The sequence below is a fragment of the Anser cygnoides genome, chromosome 1, assembly GCF_040182565.1.
Source record: "Anser cygnoides isolate HZ-2024a breed goose chromosome 1, Taihu_goose_T2T_genome, whole genome shotgun sequence".
NCBI lineage: Eukaryota > Metazoa > Chordata > Aves > Anseriformes > Anatidae > Anser > Anser cygnoides.
This window is the reverse complement of record NC_089873.1, coordinates 61,876,786-61,897,494: the sequence shown is the minus strand read 5'-3', so window position 1 is coordinate 61,897,494 and position 20,709 is coordinate 61,876,786. Positions and strand designations below refer to the sequence as shown.

Genomic DNA, 20,709 nt, shown 5'->3' with positions numbered 1-20,709 from the left:
CGGGGGGAGCGGGCGGGCCGCGGGCGGCGGGCGGGGACGGACCGCCCGTTAAAGGGACACGGCGGGGCCGCACGGCTGCGGCTCCGCGCCCGCCCGCCAGGCGGCGCCCCCAAATGGCGGCTCCCCCCCCAAATGGCGGCGTCCCCCCCAAATGGCGGCGCCCCCCCCAAATGGCGGCGCCCCCCCCAAATGGCGGTGTCCCCCCCCAAATGGCGGTGCCTCCCCCCCAAATGGCGCCCGACCCCAGTAGCACAAGCACGCGTGGGCGTTGGTGGTTTGGGTCTGCCCCAGTGTGCTTGCCTTGGGGTAGCTGCACCTACTGGGGGGTTTGGCCACCAAAACGCTTCGTGGGACCTCCGCAGCCAAGGCCATGGGGTGAAGCTGCTTCCTTTACAATCCCCATGAGGTCTTGGGCCGTTGTATCCTTCCAGATGTGTGTTTGTTGTGCCACTTGTTTCTGAGGTGTATTTTTAAAATACCAGGCATGCGGCTATGGGAAATGGAAGCACGCAAAGGAGCCGTGGCCTGGCTAAAGCAACAAAGCCACGCTCTTGCTGTGTGCAATGGGGATGTAAGGCAACTGGTAATGCTGCTGCTGTCATCCCTGGTAAGCGTGGTCTGAGGAGGACTGAAAGAAAGCCGGATGGCTGTTCATGGCTCATGGATGAAAGCCGAGCCACAGAAGCTTTAAAACTGTCCCAAATTTATTCTAGTGGTATCTTAAGTGGAAATAAGTCCTGGGCCTTGGTTGGGCACAGACCTTCTTCCTCAAACATTCCCTGCTAGTCTGGCAGAGGTCTGGCCATGTTGGAAACCGTGGTGGTCCCTGGATGCCCCAGTATCCTTGTCTCACGGGGATGGCATATGTCAGGGTGACAACAAGGGTTAGCTGAGCAGTGGGTCTGCTTGGAGCGCTCGAGTGCCCGTCGGCAGTCAGATGCGCGGCCTGCGTAGGCTCCTGTTGGCTTGGTTTTGATGGTCAGGAGATGAAAATCTTTCACCCAAGGCAAAAGCAGCCTTCGGACTGGCGTGTTGCTGTGGATGTCCGAGTCCTGGGCAGCTGTGGATGAGGTGGTGGGTGATAGGTTACATTACATGGCTCAGACACGCAGGGGTGCTTCAGCTGCTGCAAATGGTACCTGGCTTTTCTGGAGCAAGGGGCATGTGCATGGCAGTCTGTGCTGGCTTGCACTGAGTACCTGGGTACAGTTCGAGTCCTTCACGTGATTTCATATATGGCTTTATGAAGTATCTTATAAACAATTTGTCCTGTCACACTTTTCCCTTTTTCAGCATTTCTACCTTCACATATGGAAAAAATTTGAGCTTACTTTTAAAAACCTTGAGATTTTATGTTAAAGTAACCAGAGATTTAAAAATGCTAATGGTCGGGCTGTTTTTATTGCCTTCTGCATAAGGGCATTTTAAAGCTTTTTTTCAGGACAAGTAACACTGCTAATGCCCTTTTTTATTTTTAACTAAAAGCTGAGACTTTCTAATCATTGAAACGGGTTGCCCAGAGAGGTGGTGGAGGTGTTTAAGAAAAGGTTGGATGTGGTAATTTGGGACATGGTTTAGTGGGTGATGTTGGTGGTAGCGGGATGGTTGGACCGGATGATCTTGGAGGTCTTTTCCAGCTTTAATGATTCTGTGATTCTAATGATAGCCTGACCCACGTAGTTGAAGTGTTATGATTATTAGTGATTCCCTTAATAAGACAGTAATGAAACAATCAATGCTTCGATGAGCTTCCTAATGAAAGTAGATGTGGGCACATGACAGCACACAACTGCTAGTTAAAGAAAAAATGACAACAACAAAAAACGGGAACCCAAAACAAAAAGAACAAGTCTGCTGAGGTGACAGTGATTGTTTGGTAGAGATGGTGAATTGTTTTATCTTCCATGTTGGCTCTGAATGCTGGGCTTTTCTGCTCTGCAGGGGGCTGCTGATGGCTCTGTTGGGCCTTACTTATTCCCGAGTCAGCTGGCAATGCGTTAACCTTGTGCATAATGACATGGTTACACAGGATTGCTCATTTCCCTAGCAAAGGACATGTGCCTTTTATAAACCAAAACTAATGAACCTGCTGCCAAGGATACAGCTGATGATGAAATCGTCTTTTTCTGTTTGGGGAACTCTCGTGTAAGTGACAGTAACCCGTCAATGAGTGTTTTAGGGGAGAGCTGTCACACACGTGATGCTGAAACTTGCCTTGGGATCACGGCTGTTCACCAACGAGCTGCTGTCTTACGCAGGGAGGCTTTGGACTGGAAGCTGTGGCATTTTGAAGATGGAGTTCAGTTGGTTCCCAGTTTTGGATGTATGTTAGTAACTGCTCGCTACCACTTAGAGGAAAAAAATCCTCTGTCCATCAGTTTTAATGTACTGTGGGACCTGAGAACCTGTAGGAAAACTCAATTCACTTCCCAGCCCACATCCCTCCCTCGCTGTAGCGTGTGGCTCCGAGCAGAGCAAGCACAACTGCGTGCCGCCAGGCAGCTGCATCACAGCCCCGTGCAGGTGAACAGATCTACTTGTGGGAACTGCTGGGCAGGGCTGAGGCTTCGCTGACTGCCTGCTTCCCGGTGAAGCACCCGTGAGCTGAAGGAACCCTCCTGCAGCGTTTAAAAGTTGCTGGAGCGCTGGGGCCGTCACTGGGCTGCGGGGCTCTCCCGGCCGCCTCCCCTCAGAGCGGCGGCGCGGGCCGGGAGGGCCGGGCCCGGGGCCGGGGGCGGGCCGGGGCGGTGCTGCCGGCGGAGGGCGGGCGGCCGCGGGGCCGGGGCCGGGGCCGGGGCCGGGGCTGGTGCCGCCGGGGGGGGGGCAGCGGCAGCGGCTCGGCGCTGCATGGCGGGGAGCCCCCAGCCGCGCGTCCGCAGGCCGCCAGCAGGGCGCCGGGCGCCGCCGCCATGCCGGGGCGCGGCCCCCCGCCGCCGCCGAGGAAGGTAGGGGGCTGGGGGCGGCCGGGCGGCGGTGGGCTTCGGGGGGTTCTGCCTCGCCCCCCGGCAGGCCGGAGCCCTCCTCCATCTTAGCGGCTGCCCCGGCTGGGCAGCGGTGCGGGGCTCCCGGGGGGCTCTGCCCGGCCGCGGCTGGGGCTGGGGAGGCGAGGGGCAGGCGTCGGCGGAGCCTGTGGTGGGGGAGACCCGGCTCCCGCTCGGCTGAGCGAGGGCAGCACGCCCCGTACCTGAGCAGAGTCCCGATCCCCTCCGTCCTCTGGGCTCTCTCTCCGCCCAGGACAGCCTGCTTTCCTCTCGCTGTGCCCCCCTTGGAGGGGAGCGGCTGCACTGGGGCGCAGCCCGTAGCCTAACGGGGTGGTATTTGCTGTTGTCCCGCTTGGCATCCGTGGCACTATCGCCTGTCCCGCAGTCTGCTCGTGTTCCCGCTGGGATAGCGGGGCGGTGGGCGCTAACGGGCTGGGCACGGGGTCTGGGGGGGACAGCGGCTGGGAAGGGCAGGGCACAGCACTTGGAGCTGTGCGCTGCCCTGGTCTCAGGGCGTGCGTGCGAGCTGGGGGCAAGGTGTGCGAGGTGCGTTGGGGATGCTTTGAGAGGTCCCACGAGTCTCCGAGGAGCCTGGCGCTTGGTGCTGGAGAAGAGGCTGTCCTGGGGAGTGAGGCCTCGGGGTTGCACGTGATCCCCCCAGGAGCAGGTAACTCCCAAGCATGGGGCGCTTAATCCTGCGCTGGTGTTTTAGTAGGGCACAGTTTATTTCCGGGATGGGGCAGCAAGTTGTGTGGTCAGAGAGAGGTGTCTCTTGTTCGGAGCTCAGCTGGGAGGGTAGAGAGGAGCAGAGGGATTGCCTTGGAGCTTTATCTAGAGCTGTACAGATATTGCTGGGAGGGGAGCTGCTGGTGGATTAAAAAGCTGTTTTCTGCATTGGCTGTTACCTTATTGAACGGTTATTTCTTGATGTGTGGTAGTGAAGTCCTATAAAGCGTGCTGGCCCCGTTTCTGAACCACCAGAAAGGGAGTCGTTACTGCATCCTGCCAGAGAGAAGGAATGCGTTTCCTCGCCCCTTACGCTGTGTTCTGGATTGTTGTCACCGTGGTAGTGTTTGTGGATTTGGGTTGTTGTTGTTTTTAAGTAATCCAAACAGTGCTTCAGCGTGTGAGACCGGATATTTACCACCTTGGGATAGACTTGGACAAAACTGATGACTGTACGGATGGAAATGAGAGGAAAGCCACAAGATTTCCCAGGATAATACAGTGCCTCATTGAGGAACTGAAGAGAATGCACTGAAAACAAAGGGTGCTGGAGAGATTCGGGATGTAAAAAGCAGGCTGAAGATTTATAGCTCAGCTGGGACCACGCTTTGCCTCTGGGTTAGAAGGTTGCGTGCTGGAGCTTGGGTAGCCCTTTGGCACGTCCCCTGTGCACAATCCCCCTTGTAGACGAGCGCAAGTTGCGTGTCCTAAAGTGCTGCTTTTGGTAGTGTCTCTAGCTCGCTGCCTTGGGAAATCTTTTAGGACATTTTGTCTATAGAGGGAACCACGTGATACTCACTGTTCTCCAAAACCAGGAAGGGCATTTAGATCCTTTGTCAAGTGCTTATGGTGTGGTTGTCTTTCTCCCGTGTCTGTCATATTGATGTGTTAGAAATTTTCATTTTGACAAGGAGACGATAAAGAAGACCATGTCAACTGCAAGGCTGTGGTTTTTAGAGGTGCTCTAAATTCAGTAGAAGCTTTGCGACTGAATTATTTTGAATATCAGACATAATAACCAATTTATACAGACTGTAAATAAACATCAGTTGTGCTGGGTGCTCTGGGAACGCAGAGGCAAATGTGATCCTTGCCCCAAGTTTAACAAATTCTCCAATCAGATTTTCACGCAACAGAGCCAGACTATTAAACACGGGTTGATGCTGGGCATTTCAGAAGTGCCAGGTGAGGGCCATGTTCTTCTGGACTACTCTGAATGTATCAACCAAAGCAGTTCATGCTCTCTTCCCTTTGTAGCACCTGACGTTATTTCCTGTGCAGAAGCCGCTCCTTTCTAAGTGGGGGCCAGACCAAGGGGAGCAAAGGCTCTTTAGGGCACTTAAGTTTGTGAGAACGGAGAAGAACTGCTCTTAAGCTCTTGTTGGAGCTGTTTGGTTTGATGATCGGCTCTCTTAGGCGTCCAGAACTGGGGTATAAGCTCTTCAGGGAAGCATTTTTTAGCGGAAGGATTTAAGTACTAGTGGCTGATATGTCTGTTGGCAGGATCCCAAGAGCTGGCTGGAAGAGGCCTCTACTGTGAAGGAAATGCTGAAATAAGACTTTTAATTAACTTGCATAGCAGTTCCTTAAGGGCTGAGAAGACTCCACAGGGAAGAAGGGAGTGGGATGTAGCTAGGAGGAAATTCCTTGTTGCACTTGAGCTCTAAAAGTAGATGAGTGAGTGGTCTTATCTCAATATGGCTCAAATAACATTGCATCCGAGGGTACCAAGCTGTAGGCATTGCTTTACCCACATGAGGCTGTAGAAGGGGCAGTGTTTTTTTGGTTGTATCTGTGAGGTACAATGGAAAAGAAAACAATAGCATGCTTACCTTGCTTATGGGATTTTTCTGTTTTTCACCTCGAAACAGCTTTACAAACTACTGCAAATAAAAGCAAAGGTTAAAATGTGTGAACATGCATGTCATTTCTCTGTGGTTTCAGCCTGGGCTTTAGCGAAGAGCAAATGGGACTGCTTTTATTCCCAGAGTCCTTGGTCAGCCTAGCCTACCAGGGGACCGAAGTCCAGGCTCCTGGCTTCAGGACGTGCTTTTGAAGAGTTGGCTTCAGCAGGGGCTGTGTGTGATCCTGAATTTGGGCCAGTTGAAGGTTTTTGTTGGTGGGATGGCACTGAAAGGCGCCATCACTATGTTAAATAAGTAAATACTTGAGATCCCGTAGGCTGGTCCAATTCAAGGTCTTTCCCAACCTTCACGTTTCACTGGCTATATTCATGGGTCAATATATTCCGCGTCTGTAGGTGTAGGACTGATGAGGTGAATGTCAAAAGTCCCCAGTCAGGTTCCTGAGCAGAGCAACAGATAGTTACTTGCCCGCCAAGCCAGGAGCTCGGTGCGAACCCACGGCACAGAGTCTGCCGTGCAACACCTTCGGGGCTCTGCTCTCCCGATGGTCGTGTCCCTGCCGTGCTGAGGCTGCTCTGAGCAGCTCTGAGCCGTGCAGCGTGAGTCCACCCATCACCGCTGCGGTTGTCGGTGTAGATAATGTGTATCGATAACCTTATTTCTGCGTTTTCTGCAAATGTTGCTATCCCACAGTAAAGCTGAGGGGAAGTCAAGCGTAGTAGGGAAGACAGAAGTTTGAAAGAATTATGTCCTGCTGGAATGAACGCTGTGAGTTTTAATATAATCACCTTCTGTGTCAGTATTGCTTCACCTCCCCAGATCAGGGAAACCAGCTGAAGCTGGCGTGATGTTAATTCCTGGGATTTGGCAGGGCAGATGGCAATAGTAACAGTGATGATTAAAGGTTTTCCCTAATTAAACTTGTTAAGAGCTAGTACGTCGCCGAGGCCTTCTTTTACACGTAGCGTGAGGTCACTGTCCCGCTGCTGGGATGCTGCCAGGTTTGCCTGGGGGCTCTTCGAAGTCATGTGCGTCAGTGAGAATTTGGCTCGAGCGTTACCTGTCTTCTTTGTGTCCTGTTATTCACTGTCCTGGCTGGATGCTGAACGTGAGACACATCCGTGTCAGCCGTCCGATGAGTAACTCGTGGGCAGATGGATGGATGGATGGACGGACGGAGCCACGGGTCGCTCACCGGGCACAACCAGGGCTGGGACCGGGAGCGGAGGCGACTGCCTGCCCAGGCTGAGCCCGGCCGGGCCCCCGGCCCTCTGTGCTGCAGGAAAAGCCCTTGTCGGTCCTCCCGGGCTGGGAACCGGCGGTGTTTGTGCGGTGAAGGGGAGCAGAAGATGGCTTTTCCCGAGCGCTGCCTTTGCCCGTGCATGTGCTGGCTCGGAGCCAGGATGGAAACTCTGTCCTCATGAGCAGAGAGGGAGCGGGGAGGGGCGAGAGACAGAGGGGCCCCGAGGCAGAGGGAGTTAAAATAAAAACACCGACCCGCGCGGAGAAAAGCCTGCAGCAGATGGGCCCGCACGTCCCTCCGGGTTCTCCAGGCAGCCGGCTTCGCGTGCACCGCTGGCGGGGTCTCGTGTAGGAGCGTGGGCAGGGGGCACAGCTCGTTTCAAGATGCGCGATGGGGGAGCAGAGTGAAAGGCAGGAGGAAGGACGCTAGACCAGTAAGTTAGCTGTTGGGCTCTGCCGTTCCTGAGGCGGGATCTGTGTGTTGCTGCTGGGGCTGTGCGCCGGCAGCGGTAAGGCAGGTGCTGCTGCGTGGGCAGCTGGAGGGGCATTGATGTGTTTTTAACTTGTCGTCCTCTAACTATGGCAGGTCTGGGCTCTGCAAACCAGTCTCGCTGGTGCTGATGGAGGTTTGTTTGGAGGTCTTGTTCCTTCCAGCACGCACGGCACATCTGGTTTGGGCGGTATATCTCTGGTGGCGGGCTAGGCTCTGTCTGTAGACACTGGCAGCCGTGTTTTCCTGTGCCCAGGTCCTCGTTAGGCATCGCAGTAACTAATCAGATCGGTTCAAGGTGCCGACCTTGCTTGGAAGGGCCTTGTCTTGGTTCGATGTCCGTGCAGAAGACTATGCCTGGTAGAAAATCTGCTCTTGGAGAAGCAGTCAGCAAAGCTTGGCTCTGAGCTCACTTGAAAATCTGGCCCAGACATTTGAGCGTGTCGAGAGGCAGCGATGGTTGGGGGCAGCTCGAGCGGGGAAAGGTGCCGCCTCGCTTGGAAGTGGACGAAAGAGTTGTGTGTGGGGACCCTGCCAGGCACCGAGACTCCTGATCCTGCCGATCCCTGAAAGCAGATGGCTCCTGACCAAATTCAAACGCATAAGTTATGTTTCCAAAAACTTTCTGGGAACTCTGGCAAGCCACTAGAGAGACTGCGTTTCAGGGGGCGAGGGCTTACCGCTGTTTGTAGCCGGAATCACTGTAAGTGGCTAGATACTCCGTGTTTTAATTAAATTTCCCTTTGGGAATAAATGTGGTGAAGTGTTTCTGTGATCCTTCTGTGTTTAAGTATTCTGTGCGGTGCCCCCAGCTTGGCAGATCATTTAAGCAGACGTGTAGGTCTCAGCGCATGCTTAAATCCGCCCAGCAGAGCGCTCCAGCTCCCAGTGCAGTACATCATTTCCACTCGGGGAAGTTTGGACTGGACTTGTGTGACACAAGCTTAAACCTAATTGATGACAGTGGGCTTTGAGCGTATGCTTAAAATTAAACACCTGCTTAGGTGTTTTCCTAGTCGCAAGTGGTCTTGCACACTCAGATGAGTTCTGTGGGATCATTTTATATTAGTGATGTCCTGGAGCAGTGCTTTCCTCATAATATCCCGTGAGACTTCTTACCAAGGTCTTGCTGACAAGCCATGTTACTGCGAGCGGCTCAGGTGAGATGCAGTCACAGCCCTGGTATTTTGCTAGTGCTGTGAATAGGCACGCATCTGTGAGTGATTAAATCAACCCATCAGGGTGTCATCTGGAGAGGAACAAATGCTGAGCTTGCTTTGCAGGCAGGGGGGAGGATAAGATCCCCCTCTGTATTTTCTGCTGAAAGCTTTTCCCCTCTGCAGATGTGCAGCTGCGGAGGTTCCTTGCCAAAAGGCAGCCGTGACTTACAGAGCTGGGGAACATGCACACATCTGCTCGCAGAGGAGAGCGGGGAAGAGGCTTAGTTCTCCTGTCCTGGGGGATTATGTTCTCATGATAGATAGTGCCAATTTTCATGGAGGGGAATGGCGAATTTCACAGGGCACCGTAGGGGCACCTCATAAATATGAGTTCACTTGCCAGTGTCAGCCAAGCAACACCTTACTAAATTAAAAAGAAAGGAATTCCCAAAGACTTTTCCGACTATTGGAGCTTTTTCTTTAAGAATGTTAAGCCCCTGAAGATAAAAACAAAAATACATGTTTCAGCTGCAAAGCATGCTGTGAATATAGGCTTTATGTTTCCTTCTAGGTGAGAGTTGAGTCTTGGATTATCCTGAGCTCGTAGTGGTATGTGGCATTATCCAGAGCTCATAGTGGCGATGGGAAATAAATACCTCTTACTAAAATCGAGTAGGGTGTCTTCTCCAGCACGTGCAGCATTTCAGAAATCAGCATCTGGTCAAAACCAGGCCTGAGGCATCACCCACAGTCTATGAAGTCAATGGGATCTTTTCCATGATTTCAGTGAGCTTGGGATCAGGCCGTAACTGGGAATCTGTTTTTCCCTGCCTTGACTTGTTAGCCCGTGGGTGTAGCAATTTGTGGCCGAATTCTGCAAGCGTACTGAAAAGAGATGTGTAAGGCGTTGAGCTTTTTCCAGACGATGTAAGAAACCCTGATCTCGCTGGCTGCCATTTTTCAGCTATGTCAAACTCGGGGAAAGGTTTCCTACTGGGAAATCAACACGCACTGACTGTTTTTTGCATCAGATTTCTCTTTCCCCCAAGATTACTCTGAGTGACTCCAAGCTGAAGTTTTGCCATGGTGTCACCTCTCACGTGAAACAGTCCTGCACTTGTGTTGGTGAAAGATACCGCCACTTAGTCTGCGCTAAGATTTGCCCCATCGGTATCCCTTTGTTCACACAGTAGGAAACTTTCCTTGTAGGATGCTTTAGTGTACACAAATTCAGTGGGAAACAAAGGTTTCACCTGTTAAATTCCTACATTTCTCCATTAGTCGGAGAAAGACACTTTTGGGTGTGTTTCAAGGAAAAACAGGATTGCCTCTAATAGCCACAAATTTCATAAAACATTGTCAGGATTTGATGAGGGAGGTTACTTTTAAATAACTTATAACTTAATAATTGACATGTAATATACTGTTTAATGTCCTACTTGCTTCATATTTGCTTGCACAGGGCAAAATTATTTTTCTCATCCAAAGGAATCTGGAAGCATTATCAGAAACAGGACTCGCCCTACAGGAGTGGTGAAGTACTTCAACTCCAGCTGACATTCACTGCAGGAATACAAATTCCAGCTTTTCTGGTCTTCAGACCAAACTATTCACATATGTTGATAATCCCAGTCCCTCCGCTAATTTGCGCTCAAGGCAGCCTTCCGCTTATTTAAAGGAAAAAAAAACTTTAGGCTCCTAACAATGTGTAAAGATTTTTTTTTTTAATCAAGCCTGATCTTGGACTACATTGACTTTTTTCTTATTAATTTTAAGTTAAAAGAATTTTTCAGAAAAGCTTGAAAACAGATCATCACCAACACGTTCTTTTTTCCCAGAGAATTTAAGTATTTCGGCTGTCTTGCTGTTTCTGTTGCACACATAACTTATTCTTTTGTAACTTGTGAACAGTATTTTGCAATAGAGGAGATTTTGGTGTGCTTTACCATGAAATACTTGAATGCGGAATTAAGCAGAAGATTGTATAATGCAACTTTTCTTTAGCAGTTGCTTCAGTGTGTCAGCAAAACTTGGCGATACGCTGATGAAGCACAGCAAGATGGATCTGGATGAGGTCACCAGGCAAACAAGGCCAGTTCTTCCGCTGGTGTCAACAGGCAGTGCTCCATTAACTTCAGCTGAGCAATGATCTGGCTGTGAGGTTCAGGCGCTTTTGTTCCTTTTTGTGGTGTTTTTTTCAGTTTTGTGGTTGAATAAAAAATATCTAAAATTGGAGGCGTGTGGCAGGGTAGCCCCATCTCTTCCCTTCCCTCCTCTTTCCCTTCCAAAAAAAAAAAAAACAGATGGAAGGAAGGGAAGCCTAAACAAAATGTTTCAGGTGCTTTTGAAGGGAAGGCTTAAGTCCTTCAAAGTTTAGCTAAATTTTGCTAGGAGATGTCATTTCAAAATAAAGAATCTAGCTTTTGTATGATTCCTCCAGATTACATCAAAACATTTCTTGAATCTTTCTTTGTCTGGGCACACTGTATGTAATTATATTGAACGTGGCAGAAATGGTTTCAGTTGATCAGAAACCATAAATAATTATTTCATCCAGCAACACTCAAACCTGTTTGTGATTTATGCACAAGGAATTGCTGAGGCTGCACAGCTGTATTTCAGATACGTGAGTGGGCCAGATGAGTTAGTTTTTGGACCCTTTCTGCTCAGGTGAGAGGAACAGGCAGTTTTACAGTGCTATTCAGACTGTGAGGTGCCTACCTTGGGAAAAGGGAGTACTTCTGGAGCATGAATTACCTCTCAGGAGTATTAAAGAGCCTAAAGGATTAGTTCACACATGGACATCAAGATTTAGTTGAGACAGATCTGCCCATAATTCCTGCACGGAATGTTATGTTACTGTGAGATATCCAGGAATATATTTGCCATATAAATTGCTTACTTGTATTTCAGTTTACATTATTTTCAAAAGTCATTCCTGACAAACTTAAGACCAGAGGTAGCACTAATTTCTTATCCGTCATCATTTTTACCTGTCATCAAAGGTCAGATTTGTGTGAATTCTTAGTTTTATGCGATAATTGTATTTACCGGTAACGTGCATCTCTCATACACATTTTGCTTGGGAAGGCGTATAAACAAAATTATCTCCTTGCTAGTCTATTTTTAGCACTGAAATTTCTCTTCTGTCGTATTTTTCTTTTTAATACAAATGGAGTGAACCCACTAGGAGAAGCAGATGGCAGATTTTTGTTAAGTAAATGTTATCCAGTGTGAATGTTTGAATTATTACATGTGGAAGGGATGGGAAGAAGAATCCCTACTCGAATGCTGAACATTTTTCTTACCAGCCAAGAAGTAAATCAAGTATAGCATTACATAAGTTCTTACTGCACCTCTTCTAGTTGAAGAAAACGTTTGGGGAATTTCCCCTAAAAGATCCAGTTTAGGTTTAGTTTGCCAGTAATGCCTGTAGCCATGCTATTTTCAATAAGGAAAATCTGGTTGCTATCAAGAGATCAGTTATGTTAAGCCACAGAAAATTCAAGCAACACAGTCCATCTTCTACCTTTGTACAAAGAAGGTGGCTCTGGTGAAGAGGGTTGGGTGAAGTCGAAGCTGTGCCACGCTGGTTTCGCATCGATACCTTCAGCAGGGCTAGGATTTCACCTCACGTTGGACTGGAGCAGCAGATGTTTATGAGTCTGAAGATGAAAGACAATGATGTTTGTTGAATTGTGCAGGGGATAGGGGCTTCCGCAAAGGGTTTGACTCCGGAAGACTCCTACTTTGAGATTTTGTTTTGGGTCCTGTAAAATGCGCCCTTGTGCAATGCATTCAGTGCTGGCTGCTTTGTAGTAATGAGCCTTTCCTGTGCACAATAAACAGTATTGGGGCCCCGGCCAGGACAACATTCAAACGTCTTGGGTGGAGTATGCCCTTGTGGTTACCCTGGAATACAAAACTTGGATGCACTTTCTCTGCGTTGGAAGCTTCTGTAAGAATAGCTCTGCTTTGGTTGTGAGATAAGGGCTCAGTGGAGGAAATTATACATGGATTCCCTGCTTCTGCTCCCTTATCAAACAGTGCGATGTATGTGAAAGAAAGTAAACAATGGAAATCAAAGTCCTCTGGAGCGTGTATTGCCTTTAGCACATCCCTTCGAGGAGAGCAGTAACAATATGTGCCTCTGGTAAATCTCCAGTTTCTAGGTTTCCTGCCATGAGAAACCCAAAGAAATGCTTCAGGAAAAAAAAAAAAAAGAAAAAGAAAAAAAAAAGAAAAGAGATTTCCCAAGTAGATGCTTTCAGTATTTTTCAGTGTTTTTTGTTGTTGTTGTTTGTTTACTTGATTGATTTAATGTAGTCATGAGATAACTTAAAGCTTTAAAAAAAAAAAAAACACTGAACCCTCATGTGTCTGAAATTGGAATGAATTTGGGAAGAAAATATTTTCTTTTTCTAATAAAGTAGTGAAAATTTACACCACTCATCAGTATTTGCCAAGGCAGTTTTACTGGTGGTTACATGGCCTCCCTAATACCTTTCACTGCGCTGTTGAAGTTTATTAGGCACTACTGAATCACTGGGGATTAAAGACTGTACAAATATGCTAGGAACAACATCATTTTGTATCTTGTTTTAGCAGCCGTTTTTTACTGCTTACTTGCTGGTTGGTTGTAGAGCTTTTAAGAGATGAAAGGCAAAAAATAACCTCTTGGGGAAGGAGAGGCACCTAGTAAAGGGGTATTCAAAGGGAGTGGGGTTTGCAGTTATTTTTGTTGTTTTATTTTTCACAGAGAACACGAGAGTGAATTCTCTACTTTTCTGTAATTCATGACAGATTATTGTAGGGTAGTCCAGGTTGGAAGGGATTGCAGGAGATCTGTATGCCAGCCTCGTGTTTGGGGCAGGCTTATGTCTGAGCTCAGACCATGTTTCTCAGTCTGGGCCTTAGAAAACTCCAGAGATGCAGACTGCAGTGCTGTTCTAGTGCCTTCTTGTGCTCTCGGTGAAAAAAGCTTTTCATTAGATCAGATCTCTTCCTTGTTTCCACTTGGGCACTTCGTCTCTCGTTCAGCCTGAGAGAGAAGCATCCAAAGTGGCCTCAGATCGTGCCCTGTGCTACACCAATGGTTTTGTTTTACAGCAAGTAACGTGTTCACAAAGTCATTAGTGGGGGAACCTGAACCTCATTTTTGAAAGGGACGGGGACACACAGGTGGCAGTCCAAATCTCCCTTGGACACGCTCAAATGCAGAGAGTCACTGGGTCGATCTGTCCATCTGCTGAGCTGCCAGGGCCTGAGGAAGCTCTTCGGACCACGTCTGACCTAGTGGTTCTTCTGGGAGAGCCTTTTTCAGGACTGGGACCTGTTATCTCAGACATCTCCCATGTCGGCAAGTTCTGCCTGCTGCATCTGGCACCTGGCTGCGTAGGTGTGCCTGCTCAGTGCCAGAGCTTTCCAGGTATGTAAGTGCAAGCAATTGGCTTCGAAGAAGAGTCTTAACCTTACTTAGTCACTTCTGAAAATTTTGCTTGTCCTGTTTCTTATGTTTTTTCTGCCACCAAGGTGACAGAAGATTGTGCCACCGAGCTGTTGTGGTGCCTTGCCAGCATTTCAGTCTGGCAGTACCAGGAGAAGATTGTATCTTTTTTCCCTCCTCTTGCATAGTCTGGTTTTATAGTCTGAAGCTCAAAGCCTGTGGGGGGAAAATGTATGGGTAATCAGAAGCAGCAGACTTGCCGCTTAGGCTCTGCCCTCGCCCTGGGCGTCGAGGTACCAAAGAGCTCAGGTCCGTCCCTAAGCCATTCTGTGCTCAACTTGCTAAACGCCCAGCTCCTGAAGGGCTCTGTTCCAGGATCAGCATGGTGTCTGAGCAACACGGCGAGGCGAGTTCATTCTCTCTCTGTTTTGCTTTCTCGTCCGGGGGTGCCACCATCAGTGCAGGGGGAAACCCTCATGCTTCCTGGGCTGCTGCCCTCATGGCGCACTCCTCTGCCGAAGCCCTTCAGCGGCTCTTTCACTCGGCATCGCCTCTGCGGCCAGTGAGGGAGGGAGTAGCGAACCACATGTGAGAGTGAAAGGGCCAAGGAGGGAGATCTGCTTTCCTCAGGGTTTGGGGTTTTGTGTTAGGCTTTTCCCCGCTCTGTTGGCCGGGAGCGCAGTGACCCACGCAACCGCACGGACCGGGCCGGCTCCCTCCCCCCGCTTCCTCTCCCTGGCAGAGCCCAGGCGCTCAGATTTCCTCCCTAGCGCGGGGCGGATGGGGATGGCGGCTCTCGGCTACATTCCTTTCAGTACAAAAGAAGAGGAAAAACTGCTCTCCGCACGGGCAGATGGCCGACTGTTTCCTGGCAGCTCCGCCACAGGGTCGTTTTTCCTATTGTCCTGACAAACACACGCACACACAGGGCAGCTTTTCTCCTGGAAAAAATAAATAAATGCAGGCCCTCTCTGCAGAGGTGGGACGGTTTGGTGGGGTTTTTCGGGGCTGTGCAGGTTTCCTCCTCGTGACGGGTCAGTCTTTGGCGGGTTGCGTGCTGCCTGGCCCTGGTCCCCGCTGAGGTAGGCCGAGTGAGGGGGCGGCGTGTGCTGCCCCGCGCTTGGGACAATGCAGTGTAGGACATGGGATCTGCACTGAGCAGGGCCTGTACTTGCAGTGCCTGAGGTAGGTGGGACAGTGAGAAGCGAGAAGCAGTCCGCAGGCAGCTCTTTGCCTGCGCTCAGCGTCGGCAGGCCGTGGGCTTGGCGCTGCTGCGGGAAGGTCTCAGGGCAGGCAGCTACCGGGGCACTAGAAATGGTGCCCCAAGGATGAGGCGAGGGACACCTCAGGAAGCCATGTGCTAAGTCCTTGGGGGGAAGGAGTCAGCATCCTGCAGGGTGAAGGCCACCGCAGGAGAGATTTGCTGAGGCTCAGTTTATCTTCCCCAGTGATAACTTATTTTGGAAGAAGTTTAGGCTCTTCATTGTAATGCTCTCATTTCCTTTCTCGATGCGAGAGGATTTGTCTTCCTGCCAGGAAACTCTTTGCAGAGTTGCTCCTCGAAAGGACCTCTTTGGGTCTCCTTTGTGGTAGAATAGCACAGGTTATCTCACCACATCGAAAATTAATTCCACTGTGGTTCATGGTCTGAACACCGTATTTTAGTGGCAGGTTGTTTCCTATGCTGTCAGATGTTTGAGTTTCTTATAAGCGTAGTAGTAACTCTGAATTCTTTCCAATTCTTTTTACACTAGAAGTGATTTACTGTCGTAGTAGGACTGGTGTATTTGTACCATTTGTAGCATTCCTATCAAAGGAATTAAAGTAGCTACACCAATTGGCTACACTGATAGAAATGCTTATTTGCCAGTATAGTTTCATCTCTGTTGGAAATTTAAGTCAGTTCCGCTGCATCTGTTAGGAATCCTGCCTCTCCGTGTGGCTGATGGACCGTTCTGCTGGCACATGTCTGCTTGTGTAAATCTGGTCCATATTTCTGTTGTTTTATTCCATATTGACTGCAGTTGTCTTGTATGTGGGGAATTCCAAAGCCAAAGAAAACAGGTATGAAATGCTGGCTCCACTGATGTCACCAGCAAGCTCGTGTTTGCTTCAGGAACACCAGATTCACCACTAATGTCTTATTCAGCCTTGATTTAGAGTACCTGAATTTTCATGTATTAGGCTGTAAACCAAAAGTAAGTATTATCCCACCTGGAGAGGTGCTGAGCAGTCCCACCATGCGCGCACATGCGCTCATGCAAGATCTGAAACACGCAGAGATGACCTGGTATTGCCAAGAACTGGCACAGGAGAGCTGTTTAGTGTAATTCCACTAAACATTGTAATTAGAATTCATTTTAGCAGCCAGATTGGGAAATACTGAATCTTTCCCTTCCTTCCCATGTGAAGGAAAGCTACCTGTAAGAGTGGAAATGCATCGTGTCTCCAAGCAGTAACACAAACCATACTTGCCACCAGGAGGAATAACAGTGTTTACCTTCAATACATGAAAGGCTTGATTAAATGTGAGCTTGTGAACAATGAATTAGAAAGAGTGTTGCTGTTTTGCTTGACACGGTCATGTTGCATCCTACCACTAACCCTGGAAATGCTGTGTTTTGAGCTGAGGGTGTGGTTGTCTGAAGGAAGCTGGAGGGATGTTGAATCCCTTTGAGCTGTTGAGCTTTTCTTCTGTTTGTTATGTGTTTAGGGGGAGGAACAAAGGGAAAATAAGACAATGGGAAATGTGGAACGAGCTTAATAATAGTGGGTGCAACTAGCCCCACCTTTAACACAACACAATTTGTATTGTAAGACTGTTTTCAATTTCTGTCTTCAGATCAATTTTTTTTTGTTTCAGTCTGCAGTTTTCCCTGCTGAGTCTTTGCCTCTGGCTGAATTACTTTTGAAAGCCTTCAGCCAAAATGTTTCAGCTGTTGCAGGGAGTGAAGCTAGGAAGAAAAATGTGCTGTTTCCCCTACTTTAAAAAGTACACCGGGCTTTTCTTTTGCTATGACTAATCTTATGCTTTGGAACAGAAATGTTATCTGTTGGTGGGGGATACCGTTTGGATCAAGAGTGCATCCTTTGCCATTCCTGTGTCATCTCCAACTTAACTTTTCCAAGGCTCTGTGGGAAGATTTCAGCTTGCACTCGTGGCACTGAGGGACATGGTTTAGTGATAGGACTCTGCAGGTCAGGTTGATGGACTGGTCCTGTAATAAAGCCCCAGCCTGGGAGTTGTATGGGAATGCATACATGGTGTCTGCAGTACAGAGGCAAAGGTTGGCCTCCTAAACAAAGGTACAAAATACGTTTCTGGGGTTTAGTAGGACTTTCCTGTAAATTCTAGCCCTAGAATGGTGGACTAGAGTAGCAGGAGCTTGTTTCTCCTGCGCCACCAATGGTCCCTCTGGGACTATAGCAGAAAAGAGTTGGAAACTACTTATTTTACTTGTATCTAGAAGAGGTGAAGACTGGGCTAGGAAGGAAAGAAAAGAGCCTTGATACCAGTCAAGGCCAATGATTTGGGCAAAAAAGTGTCATCGTTCTACTTCTGAAGAAGTACATGCTGCACTGTGCATGTGTGGGTATGCAGTGAGGGAAGAGTACAGGACCTGCTCAGGGTATTGCCAGTGGAAATGCATGTATCAAGCGAGTGCAGTGTCTTGAAGGCGTAGGTGCAGATGGTCTGTGTAGGGCAGGCATTGCCTCAGACAAGCACTGTGCACGTGCAGAAGCTGCGTCCAGGAGTTTGGGATGTTTGGTAGCCAGGAGAGAGCTGTAGAGGATCTAAAGCCTGGGAAAAACATGCAGGCTCCTCAAATTTTGCCCTGTAAATTTAGGTGAGCAAAAAGGAGGTGTTGAAGCAAATCTGATGTCAGGTACCTTTGTTTTGGTGAGCTGAGGCCTGGGGGCGGGTAAAAATAAATCTGGAGGCTATAAGGGAAGCAGCTTTTTAGGTCCAATGAGTGGTAGAGGCCTCCTGGGACTGGGGGTGGGCGAGGGAAACTGGGGCAGGGCTGCAGCTGGGATCCATTGCAGAAAGTCCTCGAGATGGAGGGAAGGTATTTGGATGAACGAATACAGAAGGGCTGGCTAGGCATTTAAGCAGACAAGCCTGGAAAGAGAGGAATATAGGGAACTAGTCATGGGGAAATGGGAATGGGGAGGAGCAGATAGGGCCTGGCTGAGACAACTGATAGCAAGTGGGGTGAACATGAGATTAGCAGAACCTGAGGCTTGGGTAGCGACCTCAGAGAGTTAAACCAGGGCTGTGCGAGCAAGAGCACAGCCGGGGAGCAGAGACTGGTGTTGAGTAGGTGAGGAAGATGGTGTGGAACAAGGGCCTAGCAGGAGGAGGTGAGAAGACTGAGGTGGGGGCAGACCAGAGAAGATTTTTGGAAGATGGAGTGATGCTTAATGAAAGAATCATGGAATCACAGAATGGTTTGGCTTGGAAGGGACCTTAAAGATCACCTAGTTCCAGCCTCCCTGCCATGGGCAGGGATGCTTCCCACTAGCTCAGGGTGCCCATGATAATGGAGTGTCCTCCATAGCTGCTTCCAACCAAAGCCTGGAACAAAGCCTGGGATTCCCGAAGCTCCCTGTATGTACATATGAACCCCCTGGCAGTGTCCGTCCCACCATCTTCCTGGAGCTGCTGTTGTCACCAGCTCTTCTACTGCCTCAAGTGGCAGAGGGCTGTGTGGGCCAGAGCATCCACCTGTTTTGGTAGCTCAGTAACAGGTAATGTCAGTGCTGTTCTGATGCCATACCATGGGCCTTCAGTGTTTTTCTTGTTGTTTTTTTTTTGTTTGTTTGTTTGTTTTTTCCTCATCCTTTAAAACAGAGAAACCCGAAGTTGAAAGCTCATTTGTGGTCTCTGAAAGCAGTTTCTGTCCGTGTGAAGCTGAGCACTCAGGGAGTAAGAAGTGCCACATTTGCAGTTGTCTGAGCAGTTGTAGTTGGGCCCTCAGAGGCTTCAGCGCTCCGGCTTTCGCAGCACTTGTTGGCGTTCACAGCAGTCCTTGGACACATCTGCAGCCTCGTTCAGCGCAGCAGGAGGGGCTGGCTCTGAAGGTGAACCAGGGTAATGTAATGAGTGAAACTGGTGCCTGCAGGGACTCCTTGCTAAATTCAGCATGCAGTGAGGAGAAGTGGCTGAGAAACCTCCTCACCTGACCTTCCCAGGCTCAACACAGTGTCAGACAAACCCTTACCGAGGAGTTTTTGCCAGGCAGCTGTGTGTTCCCTGTCCTGGGGGTTGTAATTGTAGCAGTCTGAAATACCAGGTCTTACTTCTCTCTGAGCTAACTACAAATTATAGTTTTGACTATGATCTGTGCAACAGTTTGCCATTTATACCCTTATATATTAAACAATAAGTATCCTTGAAGTGAGGAGAAAGCATAATATTTGGTGTATCTGTCCCAGCAAGGTGGTTTCATCCCTTCCTTTCCAAGTGCTTCAGTGCTCATCAGGTTTTCCATGACAGGCGACTGATGTCACTACCTGAGCAGAAGACTTCATTTTCTTCCCACTTGAATTTCTTTGCATTACTGAGTTGAACTAGCTCAGCAAGGGCTTTACAAGCATTGTGATTAATTGTGAGGAGTGAGAGGGAAGGAATATGGAATCATAGAATCGTTTGGGTTGGAAAGGCCATCAGGTCCAATCATCAGCCTAATGCTACCAGTAACAACACTAAGCCATGTCCCTAAGCTCCACATCCATGTCTCTTAAATATCTCCAGGAATGGATACTCCACCACTTCCCTGAGCAGCCTGTTCCAATGTCTAATCACCCTTTCCGCGAAGAAATTCTTCCTGATATCCAGTCTAAACCTCCCTTGGTGCATTTTGAGGCCATTTCTTCGCGTCCTGTCACTGATCACCTGAGAAAAGAGGCTGACACCTCCCTGTTGCAGCCTCCTTTCAGGTAGCCCTAGGGAGTGGTGGGATCTCTTCTCTGCCTCCTTTCCTCAATGCATCCTTAGTCAGTAGCAACTATTGATCTGATCAGGCATGTCCTTTGCCAAGGACAGGGAGGAGATGACATTTCTGGCCGCCAAGGGAGGAGCAGGACGGTCCCTTTAACTGTAGCAATCCACTGAATCAGGTTAGTGACATACAAGCAGGCAATTTGCTCTGTGGGCTTAGAGAGCAAGAAGATCAGTGGAATGAATTGTATGATAAAATTAAGGAAATACCATAACACAACAGCTTTCCTGCAGGCAGCCCGAATGCTGACACTGTCAGCTTCTGCATTCCTTGAATTGCAGCATTGTTCCTATGACATGGGGGTGCAGGCACAAGAGAGAGGTTGTGGTACTTTGATTCCATTTGGGTTTTTCGAAAATACAGTTTGTTTTGACACATGGGATTCTCCTGAGCCCCTTGTAAGCACTGTGGTAAGATATCACAGATCAAAGGGAGCAGAGTGGGGCAAGAGGGGAAGGAGACTGTGTGGGATCCAGCGCTAAAATGTACTCCAAAATGTACCATAGGAACATATCACTTTTCAGTCATTGGCCCTTCATGTTTATATTTATGTAAGTTTATCCAACTTTTCCTTTTCTTTTTTTTTTTTTTCCCCTTCAATAAATGGCTTGGGCTTAGCAGCCCGCAGTTAGGATCCCATCATGTGTGTGATGAACTGAACGATCCTGCTGCTGGTGTCTTCAGTCTCCATGGCCCACACGAGAGACTTGCATGGCCAGGACAGCAGTGCCTGCGAAGAGGTGACAGCTCACCTTGCCTCAAACTAACCGTGCCCAGCACAGGATGGCTGTGTA

General features: G+C 49.0%; 1 protein-coding gene and 1 long non-coding RNA gene across 4 annotated transcripts in view; one reads left to right on the top strand and one right to left on the bottom strand.

Moving 5' to 3' along the window:
• Window positions 1-218: 218 nt before the first annotated feature.
• Window positions 219-4,308, bottom strand: LOC136790940 (uncharacterized). Its single transcript, XR_010831864.1, has 3 exons — window positions 3,887-4,308; window positions 2,215-2,277; window positions 219-1,060 (listed from the first exon to the last, which is right to left on the bottom strand). It is a non-coding gene; the product is annotated as an uncharacterized lncRNA (long non-coding RNA).
• Window positions 2,792-20,709, top strand: part of DENND2A (DENN domain containing 2A) — a 58,529-nt gene continuing 40,611 nt past the window's right edge. Inside the window, exon 1 of one of the 3 annotated variants that reach the window (XR_007169014.2) lies at window positions 2,792-2,945. The gene's annotated coding sequence lies outside the window, so the exon portion shown is untranslated. Of the gene's footprint in view, window positions 2,946-6,773; window positions 7,249-20,709 lie in introns of those variants that run through there. The other 2 variants (XM_048078835.2, XM_048078891.2) reach the window with 2 other exon arrangements.